We start from the raw sequence: 23,379 nt of genomic DNA, 5'->3' as shown, positions 1-23,379 counted from the left end.
CCAGGTTTTCCCTGTTCTTACTTTTGGCACTGCCTCCTATTTAAGCTGTCCTTGTAAATAGGGGGCAGCTTCAAAATCAATGGTTGTTGTGGTGGAACACCCACCGCAACACCCACTGCTCACCCCTTTCACGCTAATCATAGTGTGAAAGGGTGCCTTATTTACAAGGCAACGTTAAGCCACTTAATGTATAATGTAAGGCAAGACCCTAATCGTCATCACAACGTCACTGAAGTGACGTTGTGATGGCGATATGAGCTTGTACATATGCCCATATGTGTCTAAAGAATCTCCTGTTGAATTAATTTGATAACAATAACAAACTTTCTCTCCTCCACTCTTACATGCTGCTAAAAAGAGCCATCAGATTGTGAGTCTAGAACAGATGTAGAACTTATGGGCCCGGCCCTTTCAATAGCTACTGCTAAGGTTGGTGCTAGCATGGCTGGTGCACTGCAGCTGATATACCTGACTCTGGAAGCATTTGTCCATGCATGTATTTTTCATTGACCTGTACTCTACCTTCTCCACGTTTGAAGTTTTAGGGATCCCTTACGAGCTACTGTGTCTGATGAAATGGTACAGCCTCTCTTACTTTTCACGTCTCCTATTACACAAATATATTGCACCAAACATTTGATGTCTGGAGCAAGTTATTTAAAGATGCCTATATGTTCTGAATGTGGATAGCTAAATCATAGACCTCTAAGCAGCAAGCTTTATAACATTTTCAAAAAGAGAAAATGCCTCTTTTCAGCAAAAGAAAAACATGTCAAATTGTCATAAGAGAAAACGTATGCCAACACGAATGATTGCTTCCCCCTGGTGCCGCGCCTGGCCCTATTATTCGCTTGGCATGCTGGGAGAACAGAAGAGCTAAGGAGCGGAGAGCTACAGACATCAAGGTTGCGGCTGCCTGGACCAAAACCACCCCAACAGCACAAGACAGCTCAAGACAGCTGTGACTGCAGCAGGCTGGGCTTTTTGAGCACCACGCTCTCCTGGTCACTTTGCGACTGCTGGACTATGCTGGTTCACAAGTTGACAAGCCGACACCACTGCTGTAGGCACCACAGTTGTTGATTCGCCGACCTGCCCACTGCTACTGAGCCTGGTTTGTGAGCAGATATGGGTGTACGGCAGGGTGGAGGAGACGGCAGGGAGAAGCCTCTGTGGTGTCGCAGTAATGTAGTCTTTTAGGGGCATATTAGCAAGAACCTCGTTAAAATGATTGCCGTTTTAAATTTAAATTAAAAAAATATGGTTTGCATTCAACCAACTTCTGTTGAATGAATTACTCATTGTCCTCATATTGATGGTTTGCACCCGATTGAAAAACATGGACAATTGAATTGTCTTGAACTTAAGCATATGCACGGTGATAAACATCGAGTTGGTTACAGCATGGCTGTTTTAATAGTTTTTTTCTGTGTGTTGAACAAGTCATTCACTACTTAAGCTTTGAAATGGTTTGTGTAAATTTATATGAAACAATGTTGCAGAAAAGGAATTGATTTTTAAAGTGTTAGTTGAACTCAATGCTACGAAAACGGTGTTTATTAGAGCTAACTTTTTGTTCAACTTATCCATTGCATTATGGGAGTGGTAGTTTTGAGCACATGCGAGTAGGGAAGGAGGCAAACCAGGTGGTTCAATTAGAAATATGATTGTGGGAGGAACTGAAGTGGGAGGGAATGAATGAATAAAAGAGAGTGTTGCTGCAGTTTTGGTAATGCTTTTCTGAAGAAAGGAGGTTTGCGAGAGATTTTTGGCAGGTGAGTTTGTTGGTTAGTGGACTGCACATAGAGTTAGAAGTAATGGGGGTGTATTAGGATGGTGCATCCGGGAGATAGCCAAGCGTCAGTTATGTTTGATAGTGAGAGGAAGTGGGGGTTGGTGAGGGTGCATGAGGGGTTAGGATGTGAGCATGATACGAGATGTGAGATTGGGAGTGTTTGGAGGGTCACGTTAAATGAGAGAAATTCAGGATGCCTGGAATGAAATTGAGAGGAAGTGGGTGTGTGATACGAGGCAGTAGGAAGGTGGTGGTTAAATGAGAGAAAGTGAGGATGTGTGAATAGAAGCTGAGAGGAAGTGGGAGTCAGGTGGCGGTTGAATGAGTTGGTGTAGCTGATAGAATGTATGTGATTAGGGACAGGATCTGGGTTGTTTAATTGGACAGTAGGAGTGGGAGGGCACTGATTATGGTTAGTTTTATGAATGTGTGTGTGAGTGCATGACTAATTCATGCATGAGATTACATTTTGTTGTTCTAATAAGAATAGACATTGTAAATGTGTTAAAAATAATTTAAATAATGTATGGATTGTGAGAGATTCGCTGATAGTAGGGTCAGCATACAGAGCAAAACACTGTTCATAAAATGAGATAAATGCCGCATATGTAATTATAGTGAATGTTTGTTTACTTACAGTTACCCCCGAAGAAGGGCCTGTGATGCCCGAAATGCATTGGGTCTTAATAAAACGACGCTGCTTTGAACAAAACATGCTTTTTCATCGTGTTCTTGGACAAGGCCATTGTGCACAACTTGAACATTAGAAGCTGGAGTATAGCATGACATCAGTATATGTGGATTATGGTTCAAGATGTATTGAAAACGTGGAATAACATTGGTGAAATACGGTATTAAATGTAGCAAAAATAAAGTATTGCGGAAAATTAATTGCTGAGCTGTGCGGCTGGATTGGGTTGACCGCGTCATCTCACATCACTTGATATCAAATTGTGTGCCAAGGGGGTAAGGCATGTGTCCAGTAGGCAAGCACTCTTGGATGATCGTGAAAAAAACTGATTTAAACTTAGAAATATGGGGCCTCATTTATGAGGCCTTGCGTCAGTTTTGCGCTTCCGATGCGTCACTGTTTGTGACACATCGGCGGTGTAAAACATGCCTCCTGTTGCGCACTATTTACAAAGTGACGCATCTAAGCAGATGGGTCACTTTGTAAACCCCTGCGCTACATTATACCTGCGTCAGGTATAATGTATGCAGAGGGGGCGTTCCCCCGCAAAAAGCCTCGTAATAGTGACGCAGTGAAATCTATGAGATTTCACTGCGTCACTTTTAGGATGATGTTGCGTCAAAATCTTGCGCCTGCCTCACAGCCGGCGTAAGACTGACACAAGCCCTTTCACATGGGGCTTTCCCCATGTGAAAGGACGCATTGCTGGAGTTGCGTCACTTTCGTGACACACTCCAGCAATGCGTGACTTTTGCGATTACAGATACGTCAGAAATACTGACGTAACTGTAACTCCTTGCACCATGATGCGTCATACTGTAAATATGACGCATCATTGGTCTCGCAAGGAGGGCGCAGTGAAAAGTGACGCATTACTGTTTTCACGCAGCGATGCTTCACTTTTCATAAATGAGGCCCCAGGTGTGCATTCCACCACCTTCTGTTGAAGGATACAAATGACGACATGGCCGTACTGAGGAAGGACTAACAAGCCTATTAAGGAATCAAATGCCAGCATTATGAAGGACAAAGACACTAGCCAATGAAAAATATGGGCGGGGCTTCCCCTCCGTTCTAAAAAAAGGCACATTTATATGGGATTCGATTAAAGAAAAATGTCATATGTCTGTATATTTAATTTATGTAAAATTGAATTGATAAAGTACATTGCACAAGAAATATAGAGACAATATAATGGTTATATAATTGATGTTGAAACGGATTTGGAGGCAAAGATGAGTTCTGTGTCTACAGCCCTGACTCTTTTACAGGACCTTGATGTGGCAGTAGAGAGTGTGCACTCTTGTGGTCACACAATGTACAGCTTTGGTCGACAAGACTGTGCTGGGGACATAGAGGGTGGATGTAAAATCCAAGTCCCAGAGGCATTGAGGAGCTTGAACATGCAACAGTTTTTGATCTCCATTACCCAAACGTAGGTTTTTTTTTCCAGCTGCTGCCTTTCTACCCTTTAGAGAAAGAGGGAGAGGTGCGAGAGGGTGTGAGCACCAAGGATGACATAAGAGGGCAGATATGACAGGGGAAAGGCAAGCGTGAGGTGGGGAAATGCAGCGGCAGGAAATCCAGAGTAACAGGGACGAGAAGGCTGGGCATATATTATTGGGAAAAGAGAAAAGTGCAAGGGAGAACAGTGTAAAATGGAGGGCCAGGAGGGAGCAAGGTGAAAAAGGAAGAGAACATTGGACCACTAGGGAGTAGCCAGAAAATGTAAATACCGTCCACTTTGAATCAAAGCCAAGTCATTGAATCCCTCCCAAGAAGGGCTCTATTGTCTCTTCCATCCGTGCATCTATCTATTCATACTTTCATCCTTTCATTCACCTGTTGATTGATACCCACCATTTTACCTTTACATTCTGTGATTCATTCATCCATCATTCAGTCTTTGACAATTCAATCCATACATCCATATGTCTCCCCTTCCATATCCAAATGTATCCATCTCCAAGCCCATCTATCCATCCATCCTTTAATTCATCTATCTTCTATCTATTCATACACCCTTCTGTTAATACATCCATCCATCATTTCGGTAACCATCTATCTTTTTGTTTAACGCTCCATCCTTTCACTCATTCATCCGCCTTTCACTACATCCATCCATTGTCCGTTTCACGCATCCATCTATCCATACTTTCACTCAGTCATCTATACTTTCACTCAACCATCAATTCACCCTTTTACTCACCCATTCATCCTTTCACTTATCCATCCATCCATTGTTTCACTCATCCATCCATTATTTCACTCATCCATCCTTACTTCCATACCTTCACTCATTCATCCATCTACATTTTCACTCACCCACCCATCCACCTTTTCACACATATACACATCCATCCATCCTTTCACTCACGCACCCACCCTTTCATTTTAATTCTGAACCTTTTTCTGCCAAGTTGCAGACAGAAGAGGCCCATCAAGAACTCCGCCCCTGCTGTAGATGCTAAAGCGGGTGGATCACGGCGCCTCTGTCAGCCAGAAACCAGGTTCAGACAGGAGGAGAAGATGAAGAGACATGCACTCCCACTCATTGCTAAAATTCAAATGCTGTACATAAGTGCAAAAGGAAATATGGGGGCATATTACCAACCAATAGAGATAATTTTTGTCTCTAACTTGTTTAGAGACAAAAATTATCGCCGCAAATCGGCGATTTTTATCGCAGATAAACCTTGCTATTAGCAAGGTTTATCGCAAATGCGATAAAAAACGGCCGCAATGCATGAATATCGCTGAAAAGTCAGCGATATTCATGCATTATCGAGCAAATGCTCTTAGCCATGTTATCCACCTCCCATTGGATAACATGGCTAAGAACTGCTCCTGGGCAAGTGTTAGCTTTTGGAGATATCTCCAAAAGTTGGTAATAGGAGATAGCGATGTTAGCGACTGTTTTCAGTCGCTAACATCTCGGCACGCCCACTTTGCATGTCATTAGTGATAAATATCACTGACATGCAAAGCGGGGCCCAAGATGGTCACTATCTTCTATTAGCTGTCGCTAACTGGTGTTAGTGACAGCTTGGTAATAGGGAGATAATTTTATCTCCGCTTTCTTGGCTTTTAAAGCCAAAAAAGCGGAGATAAAGCCCCTTGATAATATGCCCCATGGCTCCTTGTTGTCATAAGTGGAAGGAAACACTGAACTATTCAAAAGGTGAGTGAAGACTAAGGGGTATATTATCAAGGGGTTTTATCTCCGCTTTTTTGGCTTTAAAAGCCAAGAAAGCGGAGATAAAATTATCTCCTATTACCAAGCTGTCGCTAACACCAGTTAGCGACAGCTAATAGGAGATAGCGACCATCATGGGCCCCACTTTGCATGTCAGTGATATTTATCACTAATGACATGCAAAGTGGGCGTGCCAAGATGTTAGCGACTGGAAACAGTCGCTAACATCGCTATCTCCTATTACCAACTTTTGGAGATATTCGCGCTAAGCGCGAATATCTCCAAAAGCTAACAGCTGCCCTGAGCAGTTCTTAGCCATGTTATCCAATGGGAGGTGGATAACATGGATAAGAGCATTTGCTCGATAATGCATGAATATCGCTGACTTTTCAGCGATATTCATGCATTGAGGCCGATTTTTATCGCATTTGCGATAAACCTTGCTAATAGCAAGGTTTATCTGCGATAAAAATCGCCGGTTTGCGGCGATAATTTTTGTCTCTAAACAAGTTAGAGACAAAAACTATCGCTAGTTGTTGGTAATATACCCCTAAATGCTCCAGGATGGGACAAGCACAGGAATACGGAGGAAAGTCATTGAATCATGAGCAGGGAATCGAAAGATAATGAAGCCATCCAATCTTGAACCAAGGGCAGACCTGAGTCCAGCTCTATTTACTGTTGTATCGAATGGTATTTGCCAGTCAGTTAAAGATACCTGTAGTGAGAATTGTACACAATGCCACAAAAACTGTGAGAGAAGACACAGACATCACTGGCACATAACTGAGGATGTAGTAGTAATAGATTGGTACAAAATACGTTCTAAGAGGACACCGTTTAGCAGGTGAATCATAACAGGATGCAAACAGGTGGCTAGTACAGAGAAGTGAGAGAGCGCACACATGGTACGAGAGGGTACAGACTTGTAAAGACGTTACAGATTGCAAGATAAACATTAGAGTAATTCCCTCATCTCTTTGAATATCCCAGTATTTTGAGACAAACCATCACCCTCGCTAGCAAGCTCAAAAGATTTTCTTGCAAAACATAGGTTTCAGATTGTCAGCCAATGCAAAGTGCCTGGTGCATATTTATTTGTTTAAAATGGAAGGTAAATATTTAATGCTAAGGGTAATGAAGCTATGAAAACATGATATAAACATTACTTTTTTGTATTTTTTTTTAGTTTGTTAATACTTAACACTACAGTTTTTGGTTGTTACATCCATAAGTTATGAATGTGTATTTATTTGCTGTATGTTCATGTTTTTTTAAATGTATTTGAAATAAAAAATATCTCGCCAAAGTTCAAGTGCAGGAGAGATTGCAAACACTGTATACGTTGTGTGTGATATCAGTGTCTAGTCTAGTTGGTATATAATAAACTCAATTCGATTGGACGTATCAATATATTCTGATATATAAAAGAAGGAGGCATTGATGGAACTAGTTTAATCAAAATTGACATTTCTGTCCCATATTTCTAAATGTGTTTCTTCTTGTTTTTTAATTTAAAAGTCCTTAAAAATAATGGGGTATATTATCAAGGGGTTTTATCTCCGCTTTTTGGCTTTAAAAGCCAAGAAAGCGGAGATAAAATTATCTCCCTATTACCTAGCTGTCGCTAACACCAGTTAGCGACAGCTAATAGGAGATAGCGACCATCATGGGCCCCACTTTGCATGTCAGTGATATTTATCACTAATGATATGCAAAGTGGGCGTGCCAAGATGTTAGCGACTGAAAACAGTCGCTAACATCGCTATCTCCTATTACCAACTTTTGGAGATATTTGCGCTAAGGGCGAATATCTCCAAAAGCTAACACCTGCCCTGAGCAGTTCTTAGCCATGTTATCCAATGGGAGGTGGATAACATGGCTAAGAGCATTTGCTCGATAATGCATGAATATCGCTGACTTTTCAGCGATATTCATGCATTGCGGGCGTTTTTTATCGCATTTGCGATAAACCTTGCTAATAGCAAGGTTTATCTGCGATAAAAATCGCCGATGTGCGGCGATAATTTTTGTCTCTAAACAAGTTAGAGACAAAAATTATCGCTAGTTGTTGATAATATACCCCAATATTCCAGTTCTTCCTCTTGAGTTCCATAAAAACCTAGGGGCATATTATCAAGGGGGTTTATCTCCGCTTTTTTGGCTTTAAAAGCCAAGAAAGCGGAGATAAAATTATCTCCCTATTACCTAGCTGTCGCTAACACCAGTTAGCGACAGCTAGTAGGAGATAGCGACCATCTTGGGCCCCACTTTGCATGTCAGTGAAATTTATCACTAATGACATGCAAAGTGGGCGTGCCAAGATGTTAGCGACTGGAAACAGTTGCTAACATCGCTATCTCCTATTACCAACTTTTGGAGATATTCGCGCTGAGCGTGAATATCTCCAAAAGCTAACACCTGCCCCTGAGCAGTTCTTAGCCATGTTATCCAATGATAGGTGGATAACATGGCTAAGAGCATTAGCTCGGTAATGCATGAATATCACTGACTTTTCAGCGATATTCATGCATTTCGGCCGATTTTTATCGCTTAGGAGATAAACCTTGATAATAGCAAGGGGGCATATTATCAAGGGGCTTTATATCCGCTTTTTTGGCTTTAAAAGCCAAGAAAGCAGAGATAAAATTATCTCCCTATTACCAAGCCGTCGCTAACACCAGTTAGCGACAGCTAATAGGAGATAGTGACCATCTTGGGCCCCGCTTTGCATGTCAGTGATATTTATCACTAATGACATGCAAAGTGGGCGTGCCAAGATGTTAGCGACTGAAAACAGTCGCTAACATCGCTATCTCCTATTACCAACTTTTGGAGATATTCGCGCTAAGCGTGAATATCTCCAAAAGCTAACACTTGCCCTGAGCAGTTCTTAGCCATGTTATCCAATGGGAGGTGGATAACATGGCTAAGAGCATTTGCTTGATAATGCATGAATATCTCTGACTTTTCAGCGATATTCATGCATTGCGGCCGTTTTTTATCGCATTTGCGATAAACCTTGCTAATAGCAAGGTTTATCTGCGATAAAAATCGCCGATTTGCGGCGATAATTTTTGTCTCTAAACAAGTTAGAGACAAAAATTATCGCCGCAAATCGGCGATTTTTATCGCAGATAAACCTTGCTATTAGCAAGGTTTATCGCAAATGCGATAAAAAACGTCCGCAATGCATGAATATCGCTGAAAAGTCAGCGATATTCATGCATTATCGATCAAATGCTCTTAGCCATGTTATCCACCTCCCATTGGATAACATGGCTTAGAACTGCTCCTGGGCAAGTGTTAGCTTTTGGAGATATTCGCGCTTAGCGCGAATATCTCCAAAAGTTGGTAATAGGAGATAGCGATGTTAGCGACTGTTTTCAGTCGCTAACATCTTGGCACGCCCACTTTGCATGTCATTAGTGATAAATATCACTGACATGCAAAGCGGGGCCCAAGATGGTCACTATCTCCTATTAGCTGTCGCTAACTGGTGTTAGCGACAGCTTGGTAATAGGGAGATAATTTTATCTCCGCTTTCTTGGCTTTTAAAGCCAAAAAAGCGGAGATAAAGCCCCTTGATAATATGCCCCCTGGTTACATAAAACCCTTCTGGCAGACACATGTTCTGCTTAGGTGACACTTCTTCACAACCCTCATATTATCTAAGCGACACAAGGCAGTCGCTTATTCTGTTATCTAAAGGCCAGGGCCCGGGAACAATTTGCTGTCATCTTTTCATTCTACTTCTTCTTGAAGTAGTTTTAGCAAACTCCCCAAAACCTATTTATTTGCCGGTTAGCCAATCCACTCTTAGCCTGACTCCCTTTGCACATGCTTTTATAACTGCACAATTGACTCTATAGTTCGGTAAAAAATATTTATGTAAACTGTTCGAAAAGAACAAAAGTAAGTAATTTCAGTGTCCCATGCGAGTTTGTTACTTTGCTATCTGTATGTCTTGCCTAGACAGCTTTTAACAGTGTGTTGTGGAAAAGACCTTTTGTGGACAATATCAAAACCTACAGTGGGTTTGGGCCAATCATTTGCTTGTTTCCTATTCAATGTCTTTCTGTCCCTCCTCTTGTGTTCATACCGCCCCTGGACTATAGCTTCTGTAACATCCTTTTGATGGGGCAGTATGTATATTTCTACTGCTTACTCTCAGAGAACAACTTTTTCGTTCTTTTTTCAGCAGTCTGTGAAAGTACACATGCTGCTTATCCAATGAAATTCTAACTCTCTAACACACCTCGTGCTGCTCCTCCCCCATTTTGTCTATTGTGTCTACCCCCTGCTTTTCATGCTTTGCTCCCTCATCATCCTGCACGAGTTTCTCACATGCCTTCCCACCTTGTTTTTAGGTTTTGCCTGCAAGTGCGCACGTAGTGCGCATGCGCTAAAAAACCTATTGAGTTGTATATGTGATCGATGACCCGCCTCTGTCTCTCATTGGCTAGCTCCATAAATGGAGGCTAGCCATTGGGAGACAGAGGCTGTCAATCACGCTTTCTCGGGGAAAACGCGATTCGGGGGCGTTTCTCAGGCTTTTTTTAAGCCCCGCCCCTTGTTGCCGTGTGTCCCGGGCCGCGCTGTGATTGGCTGCAGGCCCGGGACACCCCCGTGACGTCATTTCCCGGGCCGCGCTGTGATTGGCTGCTGGCCCGGGACACCCCCGTGAGGTCAGCCAATCACAGCACGGCCCGGGCCTGACTTGTTTATGTGGGTTTAGATGTGCGGGCACGCTGCTCTGTACCTGGGCCTGTTTTATTGCCAGGTCGGAGTATAAGGATGAGTGACCCCCCACGAGGGCCACCACGTCAATGGGATTACACGAGGCACCGGCGGAATCCTCCCAGTTCTACAGTTAGATGCAGTGGCATCTACAGACCTCCAGACTTGCTTCTGACAGGGTGGAAAAATAAACTGAACTGGGTTAACTCTCGCCACGAGCTATGTAGATACCATATCTGAATACATAACACCTTCCAACAAAGCTCCAATGCCAGCGAACAACTGACAGGAGGTACATCAGCCAATCCTACGCCAAGACTTCTGCCAACCAATGCCAGGGCATCATACTCCGTCCGACACTCCAGGAATGTCTCCGCCTCCCTGAAAGGTTGAAGTCTCCTGTGTGTGTTACATATCGTCCCTGCGCCCCGTAAAGCTCGTAATTGCGGGCATAATGCCCCCATAGAAGAAGAAATTGTAGACAGTAAGATAGCGGTCAAGGCCGGGGTATTTTGGACAGGAGTCACCCCTCTCTGCAATGGGGAGATCGGGGCGGGAGAGCGGACTTCGCTTCCCGGCCACCATGCACGACTAAGGGGAGCGGTGGGACCTGCCACACTCTCCCCACCATGGAGCTGGGGGTCTCCTCGGAGATGCTGCAGGTGGCGGAGGAGGCGGCACGTGCCGGGGACTACGGGCTGGCAGCCAAGATCTACGCCTCGGAGATGTCCGAGCTCCCGAAGCCCGAGCGGAGCCTGTGGCTGCGGCGGGGGGAGGCCCTGGCCCGAACTGGACGCGTGTCCGAGGCTCTGGACTCTTACAGCGCCGCGGCGGCGCTGGGGAGGCTGCGGCCGGAGGAGCTGGGGCCTTTGGTGGCGAGCGTGGCGAGCAGCCTGCGGGGGAAGGACTTACCGGCTACACCGGTGGAGTGTGACTCTGGACCGGCAGGCTTCCCCCCGATGCTGTGCTGTCCGTGCTGCAGACGCCTGCTGCTGGAACCGGTCACCATGGCCTGCGGCCACAGCTTGTGCCGGGGCTGCCTGCGGCCTGTGTCCGGAGACGAGGCTCCCCTCCAGCAGTGTCCGCTGTGCGGTCCCCAGAGCTCGCCCCTGCCCGCTGGCTGCCCTCGAGTGAACGTGATACTGGGCAGCCTGCTGCAGAGGATCTTACCTGGAGAGAGCCTGGCGCGTACCTTGTGCGAGGAGGCGCAGAGCCTACAGCAGAAACAGCAGCTGAAGCCGGCCCTGGACAAGTACATTAGGCTGTAGATCTGGGTGAGTAGAGATGGTCGAACCAACAAATTAACTGGGAGAGCCGAGCCAAGGCCTGCCCTGAACAGTAATAATACATTTATTGTATGAATAATTAAAACTTTAACAATATAGAACATTGAGCAGGCATTAAACAGTAAAATTTGTTCGGATTTTTTTAGTAGTTGTTTGAGTACTTGTTGTAGAGCGACTTTGATGTTATGGGTCTTATGGCATGGTTTTGTCATTTTGCGAATTTGCTGTGCGCTGATCAAGATAGATTGGGTATTGTTGGAGGTTCTTTCCAGAGGGCACCCATGTCCTAGAGGATTGGCTAATGATTTCTGAATGCCCCTGATTATTGGTTCCCAGTGGCGTAGTAGATGTTTGCCGCATTGGGCCTGAAGAGACTTGCCTATAGTAGATTTCCATAGTTTTATTTTGTGCACGCAGATTGGGCCTCACTTTATTGATCGAATTAGCAATGTAGCTTCATCGTTGAGAGAGTGGCCTGGGTCGTGTGTTGGCTTTTTTGATAGCTTCATCAATTATTTTATCGCTATACCCACTAGCTTTTAACCTTTCCAGCATCTCATTCTGGCACCTGTTGAAATCGACCTCATTGCTGCAGATGCGCTTGAGCCTAAGGATTTCTCCGTAAGGTATACACGCAAATAGTTGTCTGGGATGTGAACTGTTGGCATGGAACGTGATGTTACCAAACGTAGGTTTTCTGTAGAGAGCTCGACCAGCAAGAAAGGAGCTGTTGACCTGGTGGTGTTAACAGGACGAGGAAGGTCATGTCCTTGACATTCTGAATCTGTGAGACGGCTGCAGGAAGCGGCTTCATTGTAATGTTGCACGCAGTGGCATGGGCAGCCTGGGACGTAGTGTAAACAAGGAAAACGGACATTCATATGCGGGTTTCATAGAAACAAATCGCTGCATTTGTAGTGCAGTGGGTTTCTCGAGCCTTTGAGCCCTGGTCACTGCCGATTAAACCCTGTGGAGGCCCCTAGGCAGTCGAAATTTTGTCCCCTCTCCCCCTATTATCTCCTAATACATTTTTAATTTTATCAGTCAACAATTTTAAAAAACAGTTTTATTACACAAAACGAAACATTAACAATTATTAATGTTATTAAAAAAAAAAGAAATGTTAACATTTTTAAGAAACCAACAAAGCTTTAAATATTCAATGGGTACATTACATTAACGCTTCATTTTATCTATCGAGTCTTTAATGTAAAGTTGTCGTTTCTTTGAGTTGAATATTTTTTTTCTATATTTGGGAAACAATTCAGGACACCTTGATTGTAATTTTCTTTCAAGATCAAACCAATATTACTTTGATTAATCGTCACGTGCCCCTCAAAGGGGTGGGGCCTATAGGCCAGTGCCCACTTTGCCTATTTGGTAATCTGGAACTTGCCCTGGAGCCACTGCACCTGCTGCACCCCTGGACTCAAGGGTACAGTTGGAGTAGTTGCGGTACTTGGAATTCTGGCAGAGCAGGGCAGGATTCCTAGGTGCTATGGTATGTTATGTTTGTGCAATTTGCAAAGCGCATGCCTACCATTTGTAGGGCACAGTAACGCTGTTTGGGGTCTGCACATCCATTGCATTCAGTCCCACGGTTTTCACTGACTGACCAGGTGTGTTTGGTTGTGTTTGCTCACTAAAGACTGCTTTGTCCAGAGTCTTACATAATGATGGCTCAATTTGGTACAAATGTGCCCGTTAGGGATGTTCATTGAGTGCTAAGTGAATACATGTGTGTCCTGAAGGATTTTGTCATTTATTTAGTTCTACTCGGGAAAACAGATATCTATTAACTGTCTTGAACAGCTGTTCTGTATGTTTGCTTCCCTGCCCCCTCGCTGTGCTTGCTTCCCTGCCCCCTCGCTGTGCTTGCTTCCCTGCCCCCTCACTGTGCTTGCTTCCCTGCCCCCTCACTGTGCTTGCTTCCCTGCCCCCTCGCTGTGCTTGCTTCCCTGCCCCCTCGCTGTGCTTGCTTCCCTGCCCCCTGGCTGTGCTTGCTTCCCTGCCCCCTGGCTGTGCTTGCTTCCCTGCCCCCTGGCTGTGCTTGCTTCCCTGCCCCCTGGCTGTGCTTGCTTCCCTGCCCCCTTGCTGTGCTTGCTTCCCTTCCCCCTGGCTGTGCTTGCTTCCCTGCCCCCTGGCTGTCCTTGCTTCCCTGCCTGTGCTTGCTTCCCTGCCCCCTGGCTGTGCTTGCTACCCTGCCCCCTGGCTGTGCTTGCTTGTCTGCCCCCCTGGCTATGCTTGCTATTGCAATGTAAATGACAATGCCATTTATTTATCTGTTTTCAAAACCAAGACATAAACAAAAAATTGTCATTAACAATGCCAATAGCTCTTAATTTTGAAAAGGCGAAACCGTTGCATTGTAAATGCTTGTTTTAACCCCTTCGACGCTCATGACGAGCTGGGCTCGTCATGAGGTAGCCTCCCCGCACGCTCATGACGAGCCCAGCTCGTCATGTAAAGTGCGGTTTTAAAAAACTCAGCACAGGAGCAGAATTCCGCTAGCGCGCATGCGGTTAATTTGTATTCTCTTTTGGGGGATTGGGAAGGCGGGGGACTGGCACTGGCAATTTGTTTTCTCTTTCTTTAGTTTTATTTTAATTTACTGTTCCAAGATAATTTTGCCATCTTGCCACTATGACTGAAAACAGAAAACAAAATGGCTGAAGCCCCATAAACACCCACCCACATGCACAGTGAAATGATTTTTTACCATTATTGTAGATGACCTGTTCTACTTTGAATTTGGGAATGACTGGTTACATCTGTAAGAAAAAGAATACTCAGAACAGTCAAAAATGTTTTTATTAATAATTGAGACTACCTGAAATATCAATGTTACGAGGTCAGAAAAGAATTCTAGCTAGACGTTTGTTCTGAAATGGACAGAAAAATATTTTACTCCTGCAAAATGATATGGTTTTATTAGTTATTTTATGGCCTTTTCTGGAACATTGCTTTCAAGAAATGATATATGAAGGACATTAATTTAAGTTATGGCTTACATGTCTCGCTGGATACAATTAATGTATGTTTTTTACAGTTATTTCACTTCATTTAATATAACAAATCATGATAATATAAAATCTGTATAATCTATTGCATGTTAAATATAATGTGACAGTTTTTTTAGGCAATTTTCAAAATTCCATTGAAAAAGAAAAGAATTGCGAAAGTATCTTTTTATGCTAGTTGGTAAATTGTGTCAATGCATGCGTGTTTTTACAAGGCACGCCTTTCTGAAATATACACGGAAATGCACAACTGTTCAAACCAGTCCTTTTTCAAGCCAAGGATAAATCTATGGCCGATCACCAGAAATTATAGAACTTTTGATGTAACAAGCAATGGCAAAGCCAATAGGTCTCGCTTACACAAGAGCTATTGACTTTGCCAATGGCTAAATCACATTGACAAACCCAATAGCTATTGCATAGTGACGACCTATTAGCTTGCCAATGCTTTTCTTACCTTACTTAAACATTGGGTAATTGTGCTCAGTAAACATACAACAAAGGTTCGCCTGTAAACTGAAGTCAAAGCAAATCTCTATTTAGCAGCTGAGTCGGTAAGTGAGCTGCATACATTTTCTTGGTGATGTAACTGATTTAATCATAGGAAATTACTGTGCTAAAACAATGTAAAAAAAATATTAGGGTTTGGATACAAACCAAAAATTCTTTACTAATACCCGAGTGAACTTCCACTTGAGTATGGACGTTTCTGGAAAAAAATACCCACACTCCATTACGCAGCTCTAACACAATGGACCCTGCACGTTCAACTAATACCATAGACACAGCCATGAATGGTTGGCAACGGAGCTGCAACTATCATATGAAAGAGATGGTTACAGGAGTGAAATAAGAGGCCTGTTTCATGAATATATGACATGACTATGGTAAGAGTTTCGATACATGCGCATTAGATTAGAAGACTTGTTAGACATCGATTTAACATTAGAGTGCGCGAAACTGCTTTAGCTACAATCCAAAAAAAACAGTATATGTTGCTCAGCAAAGCACTAAAACATTACGTTTTCACATAGTTAAACTTGAGTACGTTTCAACTAAGTTGGGTTTTGGTAGAAAGTAATGAAGTGTACTGCTACTGCATGACCATGTCATGGGGGTCACAATTTTATTCAACAACCTAATGCATTCTGGTCGTTGCAGTATTAGTTTACTTCAACTGAACCATTTGTCCAAACACACCTAATAAAAAAATTGCAAAGGAAATACTAGGCCTAATCGTGTCGCTCCTAATGACATGGTGCCACCTTGTAAGCTTAATCAGTCCACTTCTGAAACAGGACAAGTGGATCATGTGTTCCTTTTGCGTACGTCACAGCTACGCCTGGAGTAAGACACCTACAGGACAAGCTTTGTGAACTGGGCCCACACAATAATTGGGCCCATGCACCACCATGCCTCAGTTTCACAACGGTGTGAATATATGAAACAGTGCTACGGTGTCATGGCAATAGCATTGATGCACTATAAACAGTAACACATTAAAAACCTGAGCGAGCCATAGTTGCACTGCGAATGGTAAACATATTTGCATTGTTCCGAACATTCTTTATCCAGCATGTGAATTCTCACAAACAGCCATTGCGGAAACATAACAGACGAGATATGCTATGCATTTAAACAAAATTACAGTGGCATTCTGAAAGATTTTATGATGCGTTCTGTAGTTCTAAGATTGATTTAGTGAAAAATCCTGTATTTGTAAATAGCATAGTGCAATTCAAGACTGTCGCGAGCATTTCTGTGCAATAACGTGGCTTGTAAACAACAGAATGGAGAGTTCAAGTAGAGAGAAAAGGGTGTGTAGAGTTTATATAAAAAGTTGTAGAACAAAGCACAACTCTTTTTTTGGAACCCAACGGGTCAACAAACAACTGCTGTAGTGCTTTGAAGCACGAGCAGCTGTCTACACTTGAAGCAAATAAGGGAAGATATGAGTGTTCATACCCTCAAAAATACCATCCGACCAAACAAATGAAGGGTGGCCACGTACTTATCTCTGAAGGTACCGGAAGAAGAAACAAGCAATTGCAATGCAATTGGTCTCACATTTGTGAAAGTTTGAGTTTTTGGCTTTGTAAATGATTTGGGGGCATATGAACAAGGGCCTTATCTCTGCTTTTTTGGCTTTAAAAGCCAAAAAAGCGGTGATAATATTATTGCCCTATCTACAAGGGGATGCTTAACATGCATTAGCACATGTTAGCAGCCTTTTCCCTGACGCCTCGCTCTGCATCTCTGATGAGATGCAAAGTGGGCATCACTGGGCGTACCCCTGACAAACTACCTTGTAAAATATTGCTAAGTGCACATCTCAATATTTACAAGGCGGCCCACAGCATTTTAGCAGGCTTTAGTTTTTGGCGAAAACCGTGTTTTTCACCAAAAACTAACATCTGCTAAAATCCTGACTAATGTATGTGTAACATGGGAGGTGGATTATTGTGCCACAACCACAGGGTCGTATCATCAAGCAATTGCCGTTTTGAAGGGAACATCACTGAAAAACCAGGATGTTCCCCCCAACGGCGATTTCCCCGCTATCGCTGGAATTTATATTGCCATTGCGCTATGCGTTGTTAATACAGCGCAAGCATGACGATAAATTTCAGCGATAGCCGGCGTTAACAAAAACTGCGCTAAGCGCGGTCAGCGGTAATTAACACTGACTCTTGTTGATATGCCCCTTTGTTTTTTATTTATGTTCAGTTGTTTGTAGAGGGGTGGATGTATGTTGTTTACAGTGGAATTGTGTGTGGTGGAATTGTGATTGTGTGTTGTGTAGTGTATTTGTGTATTGTAAATTTGTGGTACGGTGAATACAAAGGGGTGTGAGCTGTATAAAACAGATAGAACGTAAGAATGAGATGGATAGATAGTTTATGTATGAAGTGGTGAATGAACTGTAGACAAAGTAGTACAAATAGTGTGTGAGAAAGAGAGATAGAAGGGGAGATAATGTTATAGATGTACAAGGAGGCTGCAGGTGTATTTGCAGAATATAATGAAAGAAGAGGGTGGTATGTGTTTGTTGTTATTATTCGAAAGTAATAGAATTGAAAGTGTGTAGAAAGATATGAAGTGAACTAATATTATAAATGCTGGATTAGTGTGTGAGAGAGTGAGATAGTGGTGTGAGAGGGAGTATGAGAGGAAGTTGTTGGAGGGTGAATTTGGGGGGAGAGGTTTGAGGTGGGGTTGTAATTAGTATGAGTATGCAAAGGTAGGTAATATGTATTGGTATGTAGTTTAGACACGTATAAGGAGTGAGAGGAAAGGATGTCAGGTAGTGTAATTGTGAGATGAGAGGGGTAGTAGTAGTATGAGTTAGAGATGAGAGTGGCAGTGTGTGTGTGTTGGAGAGATGATAGTGTTTGTCGAAGTGTGATGTAGAGGTGGGTTGTATTGGTCTTGGTAGCTGTTTTATTGTGTGGTGTGTTGTTGTGTAGTGTGCTTAGCTAATGCCGGTATGCGAAGTACTCCCTGAAAGAATATTAGTTTGACAGTTTTTGCAACTATTTATTGATAACTGCAACTAAGGGGCATATTTATGAGAGAAGTGGCGAAGCGTGGCATAAACCTCCTTGGCTTAACTGCATGCTCTGCCACTTCTGAAACGCATGGCTGCACCGTATTTACAAGAATACGGTGCAACCCTGTGTTTCCCCCTGCGCTGGTGCTAATTTAGCTGCCTACCCCAATGCAGGCACCCTTACACCATAGTGCAAGGGTGTCTGCGTTGCACAGGAGTGATTACTTATGTGTAGCAAGGTGTCCCTTCCTACACATAAACAATCAGTAATGGCGCTTTGTAACTTCTGTGTGTTAATGCAGCAGATATAGAAGCTGCAAAATATAACTTTTCTTCAATGATTGTGTATGTGCAGGAAGGGACACCTTCCTTCACATAAACAATCAATGGCGTTTTGCTGTTTTTATGTGTGCTGCACAACACAGCACACATGGAAACAGCACAAATTAGGAGAATTAAAGCATTTCTCTTCATTTCGCATGTTTAAGACCAGGTTTTCCCTGTTCCTAAATTTTGGCACTGCCTCCTATTTACCCCACCCTTGTTAATAGGGGGCAGCATCAAAATCAATGGGTATTGCGGTGGAACACCCATCGAAACACCCATTGCCTCCTCTTTCTTGCTAAGTGTAGTATGAAAAGGTGCCTTATTTACGAGGCAGTGTTAAGCCCACTGCCTTGTAAATAAGGCGAAGCCCCTATCGCGACCACAATGTCTGAAAACGTCATGCTGTGGTGGCAATAGGGGCTTGTAAATATGCCCCAAAGTATTTCCAAATAGTGAAAATTATAATGCAACATTTGCTAGACAGTGAGCAAAAGAATACAGTAGAAGTGCTGCCATAGTACGCGCTTATTATTCAATTACAATATTTCATTTGGTCCTTTTTTTAGCACCATTTAAAGAAGCTGTACATTTTTATTTGCATCCTGTCATGTAGATAATCTGTGACATATTCTAAATCTTTATTTATATTAGATGTTTTTTATTTTTTTGCATTTTTCAATTTTGTTGAATACTTTTTATGTATATTTTTTGGAATGGAGTGCATGCATGCGGTGTGGGGTGGAATTGAGTGTGTTCCAGTGAAATTGTTTAGTGTTGAATTGTGTTGTGTTGAGTAGAGCTACGTGTAATTATGTTGCATGTTGTGTAGTTTAACTATGTGGATATTACGTTTGTGACAATACGTGTAGTGGAAATATGTGGAGTGTAAATGTGTGTTGTGTAGTATAATTGTGTGTGGAGTGGTATTGTGTTTTGTGAAGTGTTATGCAGTGTAGTTGTGTTTTTAATTTTTTTTTGTATAGGATGAGTCTCAATTGTGTTATGTGGTTTAAATATATGTAGTGTGTAGAGGAGTTATGTGGTGTTTTGTAAAAATATGTGGTGTGTAGTGACATTTTGTGTTGTGGAATGTATGCGTTTTGTAATTGAATTGTGTGTAGTGTAATTGTGTGGTGTAGAAATATGTGGCAGCATGTGGAAATATGTACAGTGGAATTATGTGGAATAGTGATGAGTGTTTTTGTATTGCATGCTGTTATGTGCTATATAGTGAATGTATTGATTGTGTATTTATGCTGTATGACATTGTTTGTAATTTGTGGACAGGAAGATTGTGGTGTTGTGTGGTATTATGTGAAATGTATTTGAATTGGGCTGTGTGGTGTGGAATTGTGTGTGCGTTTTGGGAATTATGTGTGATGATGTGGAGACGAAGTATGTTTTATGTTGGGGATTCAAATGTTATGGAATGTAATTATGTTTTATGAATTGACTGGATAAATGTGGGATGTAAATATGTGGAAAGAGGTGCAAATATGTATGTTGGAGTGGAAGATTGTGTTATGTTTTTTGGGAGTTGAATTGTGTTGCTTGGTATTATGTAAAGTGGTATTATGTGAGATGAAGCGGAGTGGAAATATGTGGAGTTTCTTTTTGCATTGCAATTATGTAGCATGGAGTAGAATGAGGTGAAGTCGATTGGTGTGTATTTGAAATGTTTGACATGGAATTATGAGTTATTTACATTTATTGTGTGTACTGGAATTACTCAGTGTGGATTTGTGTTTTGAGGAATTGTGTGAAATTTAATTGTGTGATGTGTTGAGTTATGTGAAGTTGATTGGATGTTATTTTAAGTAGCTAGTTTGTGCAGTGTTGGGTGTGGGGTCTAGATTGGGAGTGGATGTTTGTGGTGTGAATTGGAATTGCGTAGTTTGCAGTGGAAGTGTATGGTATGGAACTATGGGGTATATTACCAAGGTGGGTGATAATTCTATCGCCCTATTAGCAAGCTGTCGCTAACAGCAGTTAGCGACAGCTTGTAGGCGATAACGAACAGTTTGGGGCCTGCTTTGCATGTCAGCGATATTTATCGCTAATGACATGCAAACTGGGCGTACCCAACCTGTTATTGACTGAAAGCAGTCACTAACGTCGCTTTCGCCTATTAGCAAGGCAGGCGTAGCGATGGAAATATTTGCGCTAAGCGCGAATATCTCCAAAAACTAACGCCTGCTCAGACCAGTTCTTAGCCATTATATCCAATGGGAGTTGGATATTATGGCTAAGTCCTCATTAGCGATAATGCGTGAATATCGCTGGATTACCAGCGATATTCACGCATTTCGCCACTAACGCTGGATATTTTATCGCTTTAGAGATAAACGTTGCTAATAGCACGTTATCTCTGTGATAATATCCGGTGATGCTTGGGCGTTAAAAAAATAATCGCTAAGCCCATTTAGCGATAAATATCGCTAGTTGTTGGTAATATGCCCCATAGTGTTGTTGAGTTGAGTTATGTGTAGTGGAAGTATGTGGTACGGTGTGTAGTGGAATAATGCGGATAGTAACAATGTAGTATTAAGAGCAGTTGAATTGTGTGGTGTGGGATTATGTGTTATTGAGTGCAGGTATGTGCAGTGCTATTGTGTGTTATGTAGTGGCGTGGAATTATGTAGCATGCAGTTGAATTTTGTAGTATGGTTTTGAAACCAGAGGTGAGGTTTGTATGCTTGTGGTGTGATGTGGATTTATGTGGTGTTTAGTGGGAATATGTGTTGTGCAGTGAAAGCATGTGTTGTGGAATTCTGTGTAGTGGGATTGCATGTTATAAAGTGTAATAATGTGTTGTGGTATTGTATTTTATTTACGGGTTTGGCATGTTGTTTAATTTTGTAGTACAATTTAAAAAATTTTGGTGTGGTTTTGTATGTATGTGGTGTGTAATGTACTTATGTGGCATTTAGTGGGAATATGTGTTGTGTAGTGAAAGTATGTGTTGTGGAATGTGTGTAGTGTGGATAGAATTGTGTGGAGTTTGAATGTGTAGTGTGGAAATGTGTGGCACTGAGTGAAAGTATATTGAGTGTAATTAACTGGTATGGAGTGGATTTGGGGGAGTGTTATGTGTTATATGTTATGTGTGGAGTAGATTTTTGTGGTATGTAGTAGAGTGCAAATTTGTTGAGTTGAAGTATGTGGTGTTGAGTGGTTTTATGTGGAGTGTAATTAAGTTGGATACAGTGGAATTGGATCTTGTGTTGTGGAAATATGGATTCTTGTGTGTAATAATGGGTTATGATGTGGGGTGGAGTTCAGGACGAGTAAACGGCAAATAAGTAGTTATGTATAAAACTTCATATAGCCACATATCTTCAGTGGATCACTGAAATATTATCGACTACCAAAATATCGACTACCCAAAATATCGACGAGAAAATATCTACAACCAAAATATCGAGTTTGTATGTACAAACAGGTAAGTACAAAAATATCGAGTACAAAATATCGTTAACAAAAATATAGTTGTAAAAAATATCGACTTTAATAAAAACAATGTTTAATTACATTAATATAAAAAATTAATTACTAAAATATAATTAACAATACTTAAAATAACTTTTAATAATTAAATAATTAATGAAAGTAAAAAAATAATATTTTTTTAATCATATTTCTTAAAACATATATATATATAGTAACAAAATTTAATTAAATAATAGCCAATATTATTAACGTACAAATACAAAAGAGTAAAAATTACTATTCCCACTGCAAAGAGTGCAACAGTGGATATATGACGTTACAACGCAACTTTTACAACGCACTACCATTACAACGTAAGTATTGGTAAGTATATAATATTTTTTTTTAATTTAAATTATTTAAAATTATTTAAATATAATTTAATTTAATTTAATTTCATGAAATAAAATTAATGTAAATTTAATTTTACTTTATTTTTACACTGTACCCCTGTACCCCTGTACCCCAAAACTGACCCTGAACCCTAAAAAAAACCTTTACCCAAAAACCCAAAACTGACCCTGAACCCTAAAAATACCCCTTTACCCAAAAACTAAAAACTGACCCTGAACCCAAAAAATACCCCTTTACCCAAAAACTAAAAACTGACCCTGAACCCTAAAAATACCCCTTTACCCAAAAACCCAAAACTGACCCTGAACCCTAAAAATACCCCTTTACCCAAAAACTAAAAACTGACCCTGAACCCTAAAAATACCCCTTTACCCAAAAACTAAAAACTGACCCTGAACCCTTAAAATACCCCTTTACCCAAAAACTAAAAACTGACCCTGAACCCTAAAAATACCCCTTTTCCTCAAAAACTAAAAACTGACCCTGAACCCTAAAAATACCCCTTTACCCAAAAACTAAAAACTGACCCTGAACCCTTAAAACTAAAAACTGACCCTGAACCCTAAAAATACCCCTTTACCCAAAAACTAAAAACTGACCCTGAACCCTTAAAATACCCCTTTACCCAAAAACTAAAAACTGACCCTGAACCCTAAAAATACCCCTTTACCCAAAAACTAAAAACTGACCCTGAACCCTAAAAATACCCCTTTACCCAAAAACTAAAAACTGACCCTGAACCCTAAAAATACCCCTTTAATTAAACATAATTAGCAATTAATCAATTAAATTAAATTAATTACCAATTACATTTTAATTAATTAACAAATATTATTTAATTACCAATTAATTAAATATTACTACCAATTAATACATTTACATATTTAATAAATAATAATTAAATTACTTCCCACCCTATTCCCCTATAAAC

This window comes from Lissotriton helveticus, chromosome 6, assembly GCF_964261635.1.
Source record: "Lissotriton helveticus chromosome 6, aLisHel1.1, whole genome shotgun sequence".
Classification (NCBI taxonomy): domain Eukaryota; kingdom Metazoa; phylum Chordata; class Amphibia; order Caudata; family Salamandridae; genus Lissotriton; species Lissotriton helveticus.
The sequence above is the reverse complement of the archived record's forward strand: the minus strand, read 5'-3'. Positions refer to the sequence as shown.